The sequence below is a fragment of the Mustela lutreola genome, chromosome 3 (genome assembly GCF_030435805.1).
Source record: "Mustela lutreola isolate mMusLut2 chromosome 3, mMusLut2.pri, whole genome shotgun sequence".
NCBI lineage: Eukaryota > Metazoa > Chordata > Mammalia > Carnivora > Mustelidae > Mustela > Mustela lutreola.
Window position 1 is genome coordinate 177,748,449 of NC_081292.1, and position 8,922 is coordinate 177,757,370.

The 8,922-nt window shown below is 39.2% G+C and overlaps 1 pseudogene; it reads right to left on the reverse strand.

Annotated features, from left to right (window-relative positions):
* Positions 1–6,131: 6,131 nt before the first annotated feature.
* LOC131828272 (U4 spliceosomal RNA) lies at positions 6,132–6,216 on the reverse strand (annotated as a pseudogene).
* Positions 6,217–8,922: the final 2,706 nt, after the last annotated feature.

Sequence of the window (8,922 nt, forward strand, 5' to 3'; positions counted from 1 at the left end):
GTGTGTGTGTGTGTTTTTGACAAATGCCTAATAGTAGGCATCTACCATTCCAGTGTGTGTGTGTGTGTGTGTGTGTGTGTGTGGTTTTGACAAATGCCTAATAGTAGGCACCTACCATTCCAGTATCCTACAGAATAGTTTCACTACCATAAAAAATCCCCTGGGTTTCATGTATTCATCACTCCCATTTCCCTCAAACTTCTGAGAGCCACTGTTTGTTTGTTTGTTTGTTTTGTTTGTTTTTTTGTTTTTTACTCTTTCTATAGATTTACCTTTTCCAAAAAAAGTCATACAGTTGGACTCGTATAGCAGGTGGTCATTTCCGACTGGCTTTATTCACTTAGCAATATGTGTTTAAGTTTCTTCCATGTCCTTTCATGACTTGGTAACTAACTTATTTTTACCACTGAATAATATTCCATTTTATGGATGTACCCCAGTTTGTTTATCCATTCCCCTATTAAAGGACATCTTAGTTGCTTCCAGCTTTTCCCAACTATGTATAAAACTGCTATAAACATTAGCATACAGGTTTTGAGTGGACAGAAGTTTTCAACTCTTTTGGGTAAACACCAAGGATTTCTGGATCATATCTTAAGGCTATGTTAAGAATCTGTCAAACTGTCTCCCGCAGAGACTGCACCATTTTGCATTCCCACCAGCAATGAGCGTTCTTGCTGCTTCACACCCTTGCACACATTTGTTCTTGTGAGTGTTTGGATTTCAGTCATCCAAAAGATGTGTGGTCATATCTCATGATGAATTTTAACTTTCAGTTCCCTGGTGACATATAAGGAGAAGGATCTTTTCATATTCTCATCTGGACTGTTTTCTTACTCCTCGGTTTTCAGAGTTCATTGTGTGTTTTGGATAAAAGTCCTTCATTAGATAGGTGTTTTGCAAATACTTTCTCCTAGTTTGCAGCTTGTCTTTTCATTCCTTTTAACCATGTGTTGCAGAGCAAAAGCTTAACATTTGGTGAAGTCCAACTTACCAGTTTTTTGTTTATTTTTTTTCTCATGGATCAAGCTTTTGCTGTTGAATCTAAAAGTTCACTGCCAAACCTGAGGTCACATAGATTTCCCCTGTTTTATCTTCCAGATGTTTTATAGCTTTGAGTTTTATTATTAGGTATATTATCCATTTGAGTTAATTTTTGTGAAAGATGCAAGATCTGTATTGAGATTCACTTTTTTTTTTTTTTCATGCCAATGTCCAATTCTGGTACTGTTTATTGAAAAGATGATCTTTTCTCCATTGAATTGCCTTTAGTCCTTTTTCAATTGACTATGCTTGTGTGAGTCAATTTCTAGGTCCTCTCTTCTGTTCCATTGGTCTGTTTGTTCTTTCACCAATATCATGGTGCCTTGGTTATTATAGCTTTATAGTAAGTCTTGAAGGCAGGTAGCATCAGGTCTTTAGCTAGAATGTACGGGTTTGAATATAGCCCACACATGCTTCCATGAAATATGGCCAGTTAGATGACGTTTGTTCCTTATGATTTTAAATCTTTTCTTTGTTCGTGAACACCATCCTGTTACATTTCATTATAGCTCCAAATTCTAGGAGGTTTTACTTTCTAGTGTCTTTCCCCTGCAGAACAACTTGCAGGCATTGATGGACTTTGGGTAGGAAATTATTCTTACCTAGTCAGGGAAACAAGGATTTCCTCTTTCTAAACTATGACTGCATAAAGCAGATTATATAATAATATACTACACTGAGGGTGGTATGCCTCAGTCCCTTCCAACCCCCGTTGTTCCTGGTCAGTCACTTGTGAACAAGAGTGCCGCCTAGACACACGTTGTTTCCATCGTCATCCTTTTCCTGTCTCCATACCCAGGAATCTCACCTAATGTGGAAAGAGAATACTCTCTCACTAGGAAAACCAGAGATGGGAGGCATCTACAGTACTGGTGCCACAGGTGTCAGCCGAGATGATACAAATGAGAGGGACACGTTTGCCCTCAGTTCTCCTGCAGGGGGAAGCTCAGGTACCCAGGAGTGTTGTGGAATGAGAATAATCCCCACAGGCTTCAAAGCTCAGGAGGATCCCCTTTCGCTCCCAGGAAATAAAATCACCCCCAAAGCCCTCCTGTAACTAAGCCTTGGCCTCCTGCAGTCAGACCAACATGGATACTAACAGAGCCTGTTATCTCCAACAAAACTGGGCTGCGGCCTCGTAGGTGAAAACGGAGACACGGAGCGGGAATAGGAGCAGGATCAGTCACTTGAAAATACGACGCCGCACCAAATAGTCGGCAGATGACCCCAAGACGACAGAATTAATGCAGAAAGCAGAAGACAGTTCCACGGTATTTAAACATGTGGCTTCTTGCTCATTTCAGAGATATTGCAGTAATGAATCAATCTTGTCATAAGAAAGGGCTATTTACAAAAATAAGAAAGACTTCTTGGAAATAAGAAAAAAAAATAATTGTCAAAAATGTTTCATCTTAGAAGCACTAACGGGAAAAACATTCCCCAAAATGGAAATAATGATTTAGAAGGGTAAATAATTCTTCCAGGGTGCAAAGCAAAAAAGACCAAGGAAGGGAATTTCTAAAAGAAGAGATGAGACAGAAGGGAGAGACCAAAGAGACCCCATATTCATGAATAGGAGTGCTAGGAAACCAGCAAGCAGATGGAGGATAAGCGAAAACAAAATAAATCCCAAAAGAAAATTTCCCCACGTTTAAGGATTCTGTGAATTCTGACTCAGAATGCCTCACAAATGTTTGGCAGGATTATTGAAAAAGTGGAAACAAATTGAAAAACATATATTTGATTTCTAAGGATAAAATAAGCATTTTCCAAAATAGATACAAAATACAGTTTGCCTGTAAAGGAAAGAGAATCAGACTCCCATCAAAATTCTCAGTTGGGGGCTCCTGGGTGGCTCAGTGGCTCTGCCTTCGGCTCAGGTCATGATCCCAGGGTCCTAGGATTGAGCTCAGCATTGGGCTCTCTGCTCAGTGGGGAGCCTGCTTCCCCCTCTCTCCGCCTGCCTCTCTGCCTACTTGTGATCTCAGTCTTTCTGTCAAATAAATAAAATCTTAAAAAAATTTTTTTTTTTTAATTCTCAGTTGCAATACCAAATGCCAAATGCAGTGTAGAGCTACACTGGCAAATTTCTGAGGAAGCCTTTTCTGAGCGTTCCCTGAGGACTGGTGGGCCCTCATCCCTTCAGTTTAGCTCAGCAATCCACCCAGAGCCTGCCCCCTGTCTGCTGCTTCTCAGTTCGGCATCCCCCATCCCTTGGCTTATGAACAAGGATGAAGGCCACAGATTTAGACACTCTTGTTTTGTAACCACCTGGCCCGCCCTCCTTAGAGCAGAGTCACCCTGAGCCTCAGGCTCCTTCTACCATGGTGGGGGGGAGGCATCACTATCTTAGCATCTTTCCCTGAAGCCAAGGCTCTGAGCAAAATCAGACACACATTTGACTCCCTTCTCCTAGGTCCCAGTGCCCCCTGGCCTCTTCGTCCTGCTCTTCCAAATGTCCCCCCTCAGGAATAGAACGGACGGACTCTTCTTTTACTTCTCTGCTTAACATCTGCCACCTTGCTGGTTATAATTTCTTGGCTAATCCCTCCTGGTGGACAAAAAAGTATTTTCTATAAACTTTAGAATTACTGCTTTGTGGTCACAACCTAGTATTTGATATATTAAGTAGAAGCAAAGGAATTTAGACATGTCTTTGTTTCCAACAGACTTTCAAGCATATTTGCCTATTGTCTTCTTGCAAAATGCCATTTAAATGTCAGAAACTGAAAACTCTTTGTTCATCATTACATTTCTTCTCCACAAATGAATTTTAGTAATTCTCATGTTCCAACATCTCTTTGGTGGCAGATGAACACCTTGGGCTTACATGTGTGGAAAGGCAGAAGGGAAAACCATGTAAATATTTTTTAAAACATTATGTCCAGGGGTGCCTGGGTGGCTCAGTGGGTTAAAGCCTCTGCCTTCAGCTCAGGTCATGATCCCAGGGTCCTGGGATTGGGCCTCACATTGGGCTTTCTGCTCAGCGGGGAGCCTGCTTCCCCTTCTATCTCTGCCTGCCTCTCAGCCTACTTGTGATCTCTGTCTGTCAAATAAATAAATAAAATCTTTAAAAAAAAAAAAACGTTATGTCCATTATGCTACATAATCTTGACAGTTAAAACTGAAGAGTTTTCATAAGGGAGTTACAAAGCTTAAAGGCAAAAAAAAAAAAATTTTAAACAGCATAATATAAAAATAATCTTAGTAAAATTTTATAGTTCTACTTTCTCTCACGTTCAGTGAAACAAGGTTAAACATTAATAATTGAAAAGATAACAAAATTAATCCCATTTGGAAACGTAAGACTGCTCTTCTAAATAAGTCCTATCAGCAAGAAAATAAAAATTGAATTTACAAGCTCCTTAAAATTGAACAGCAATGGGAATATTAGATATTGAACAGCTGAAGAATTTGGCCACTGAAGAAAATTCAGGATTTGATGCTTCTATTATTTAATCAGAGACAAAGCATTCAATTCAAGCACATAATAAAAATAACCAGAAAACAAAAAAGGAAAAGAAAATAATAAACATAAAACTAGAAATTAATTGATAAATAAAATGAAGTAGAAGTAATGGATAAAATGAAGAGTCTGATCCTTGCTGGGAATGAGTAGATTAATGACAGATACGTTTTTAGCAAAACAAACTGGTTCTCAGGTTCATCTGAGAATAAATGAAGACCACTGTTAAAGATACAGGTTGGACACACATATTTAACCTTCACTCCCTCCTGAAATGCTACAAAAATGAGAGTAAATGTGTTTTTCTTTGTTTGATTTTTGCAGTTCCTCAAGACTATAGGGCAGAGAAAGGAATGGCCTGTGTTAGGATCATAAAGCAGATGGAAAACGGCAGCTGACTGAGCAGCTTCTTGAAATACTAATCTGGAAGAGAGAGAATCAAGAAGCAATCTGATTCACACTACAGACGTTTTAAAGTCTCAGGAACTGGACATATCAGGAACCTATAAAAGTGGATGAAAAAGTGAAGCTAAAAGCCAGAGAGGATCAGTTCCTAGTATGTTTAAGAAATTAGGACTCCAATAATGCCCTCCCTAGTCTCCACAGAGCCTTTTTACTGGCTCTCTCCCACCCCCCAAACTGGACTAGAGTTGTTTGCTTTCCTGCAGAGAAAATAGAAGGTACCAGAACAAGTTGAATGTGGGGCTGCTTTGCTGAGAACAGGGGAGGTAAATGCAAATTGATACAACAGGTGTGAGACTTTAGCTTTCTTCCCCAAAGGGGTTCCAAGAATGTTGGCAGCCAGACTGACATCCTGAGGGCAGGATAGACTGGACTCCTCCAGACAGGGAAACGTACCAGCTGAGAGAAAAGACACAAAGGTATTGATGTCAGGGGTTTTCCCCAATAAACGGTCCAGCCAGCCTCTCTCAAAGTGAAGACCATGGTTGACAAGTCTCACACAAGCACTCACGGTTTCCAACCTGCTTTTTGGTTTCATGTTCTAACAGCTGAAGAGCAAAGCATATAATATGAGAAACCAAGACAAACAGGGAAAATGCTACTTGGAAGGCATGGTGAAAAGGTACTTTGAAAAGAGCCATCAGGGCGCCTGGGTGGCTCAGTGGGTTAAGCCGCTGCCTTCGGCTCAGGTCATGATCTCAGGGTCCTGGGATCGAGTCCCGCATCGGGATCTCTGCTCAGCAGGGAGCCTGCTTCCTTCTCTCTCTCTCTCTCTCTCTCTCTCTCTCTCTCTGCCTGCCTCTCAGTGTACTTGTAATTTCTCTCTGTCAAATAAATAAATAAAATCTTTAAAAAAAAAAAAGAAAAGAGCCATCAGTTTCTTCAGATGGCTAAAAGAAGATGCAGTATCTACAGAGTAAGAACAGGTTGCTCTAAGAAAAAGAGCATTTAGAGAGTAAAGAGGATTTCTTAGAAATTAAAAATACCATCACCAAGTTGAAATACCCAATGGAAGGAGGATTGGAAGATACAGTTGAAGAAATTTTCCAGAAGTAGGGAGAAAACAGGCGAGAAGGATAATGTGTAGACTGGCCCAGGAGGGAGATCTAAACCAGAGGAATCCCAGGATGTAATGTCGAAGGGAACAGAGACAAGGGAAGGTGATCAAAGGAATAACTTCCAATTAGCAATAATCGCGCCTTGGATAAACCTCATTGGCTACAATACTGCCACTGCGCAAAGCTCAAAGGAATAACTTATAAGTAACACAACCACTGAATATACAAGGTTTCAGATTGGAGGCCTTACCAATTGCTCAAAATAGAGCCTCTCCAAAATACATAATCATGAAATGAAATTTCAGAATGCTGGGAAGGAAAAGAGCATACATGTCTCCGAAGATAAAAAGGTTTCACACAGAGACCAAACATCAGAATGAACAGTATTTCTTAACAGCAGCATTGAAAGATAGGACACAGTAAAAAAGTACATTCCAAATTTATAGACGAAAGACCATTTCCCAGTAAATATGAGAAATGTTACTCAGTACCAGTAATAAAAGAAAAATTAAAACAGCAATGCCTTTTGTCCATTTTTATAGTGGAAAAAGTAAAAGTTACTGATCCTGTTCAGTGTTGCTAAAGAAAAGAGGAAAACAGGGGTGCCTGGGTGGCTCAGTGGATTAAGCTGCTGCTTTCGGCTTAGGTCATGATCTCAGGGTCCTGGGATTGAGTCCCGCATCGGGCTCTCTGCTCAGCAGGGAGCCTGCTTCCCTCTCTCTCTCTGCCTGTCTTTCTGCCTACTTGTGATCTCTGTCTGTCAAATAAATAAATAAAATCTTAAAAAAAAAAAAAAAAAGAAAATAGGAAAACAGACCCAATATGCAGTTGTCTAGAACAACTGAAATACCCCGGGGGTCCACACTTACCTGTCGGAAGAACCAAAGGTCACTCTGGTGTCAAATTGTCTCATTCTGGATCTGGTATTGGATGTGGGAGCTAGAAAATCCAACATTTAATTGATTCATCATTGATCCTAACTTGATGTATTTAATACTTTTGACATCCCAAGGGTTATGCCCAGGCTTGTGATGATAAGAGTTAATCCTGCCCTCAAGGAGACCTAGAGGTTCCTATGAATTTGGGTTTCACTTACCTGATCTGTAAGATGAAGTCATTGAGGCTTTAGAGAATTAGATGATTTCTAAAGTGTCTAAAGCCCTACAACATGACATTCTTCAATAGCTAATGTATGTTTTGTGAGCACTATGACACCTAACAAACTTCACATTGCTGTAGCGTGAGAATGTCATGTTTATAGTCTTACTCATAGTCAACAGGCTCCAGGCAGTAAGTGAAGTTCAAGTGATTCATGATTTCCCATCTCTATTCCTCCAACAGAAGGTTAGCCTTGCTGAGCCTTCTGTGTGTGGGAGATACTCTAAGGAGAGAAAGTTTGTGTCAAAATTCTGGCATCCATTGTTTGAGGGAAAAGACCAGTCTTCCCTGAAGTCTGTATAATGCTAATTTCCAAAGTATCATGGGGTATATCCAATGAGAATTTCAAAATCAGGTAATTCCTCTATTTTATTACCTATTCTCATTCCAGTGGAAATCCACCAAGGAAGTGCCTGGGTGGCTCAGTTGGTTCGGTGTCTGCCTTTGGTTCAAGTCACGATCCCAGAGTCCTGGGATCCGGCCTAGTGCTCCCTGCTCAGTGAGGGGTCTGCTTGTCCCTCTCCCTCTGCCCCTCCCCAAATCATGTTCTCTTAGGTGTGTACTTGTTCTCTCTCTCAAATAAATAAATAAAATATTTATACACACACACACACACACACACACTAAGGGAAATGAATAGTAAGCATTTTTCATAAGTTCAGAAGTGTTCCTTGTTGGCATATTTTTTAAAGAGATTCTAGCATGCAGACTAAAATATTTCTGGTACTTAAATAGATGAAAAATCTGCTAGATCTTTTAATAAACGATAAGGCTATAAAAGAAAACCGATTTAAGAGAATTTTAAGTGGCATTTTTAAAAAATGCAAACATTATATTCAAAACAATCCAAAACATGGTAAGGCTGAAGATTTTGAAATTTACATTTTGTATTTTCATTATTTTGGTTATGGAGTAAGCATATCCTTTAAAAAATATAGAAACAGGAAAGGTGTTTCTTTATTTGGGGAACAAATACTTCCTTTCAGCAGTGTTTCTCAAAGTTTCTTGGAATTACCAGTGATGCTTGCTAAAAAGCCCTACTATCAGGACTTTTCCTCATACCACGAAATTAGAAAATGCAGAGTGGGCCTGGGAATTTTCACTTTTAACAATAGCTACAAGATTTTCTACGGTTCACAAAAATGTGAAGCCAACTTCTTAAAACACTACGTTTATATGTAGATGTTCTGGGCGCCTGGTATTTGTACATATTAGAGTTTGTATCTACAGGTCATTTTTTTAAATGAAGATACTTTTGAATCACTGTATAACATTTGCATATTTTATTTTCCATGTAATATCTTTTGGGCATTTATTTTGGATTTTTCCAAAGTATTTGGACAAAGTATTTGGTTCTAGAACATCACTACTCTTGCCACTCTTACATGATTCACTCTTATTCTCTCAAATCATACTTTCTAGTTAAAAATGTAGCAACTTGAGTCTGGTTTCTGATTTTAAATTCTTAAGCTTCAAGTTGACTGCATAAAAAAGCAGATAAAGAAATTTAAATTGGTATAGCATTTAATGTTTTAAAATAATGAGTTTCTCTGTACAGTGCCTCAACTAATATATGCAACATGGTTTTACTTAAAACACAGAATGATACAAGAAATTCACTTAAAGATGAATATTCTTCCCCATTGAGCCTTGTCAACAAATGTATAACTTGATTTAACAAAAATAGCCCATTATAGCATTGTTGAGTATTTGCTGTATTTTGGAGGAAGTAAG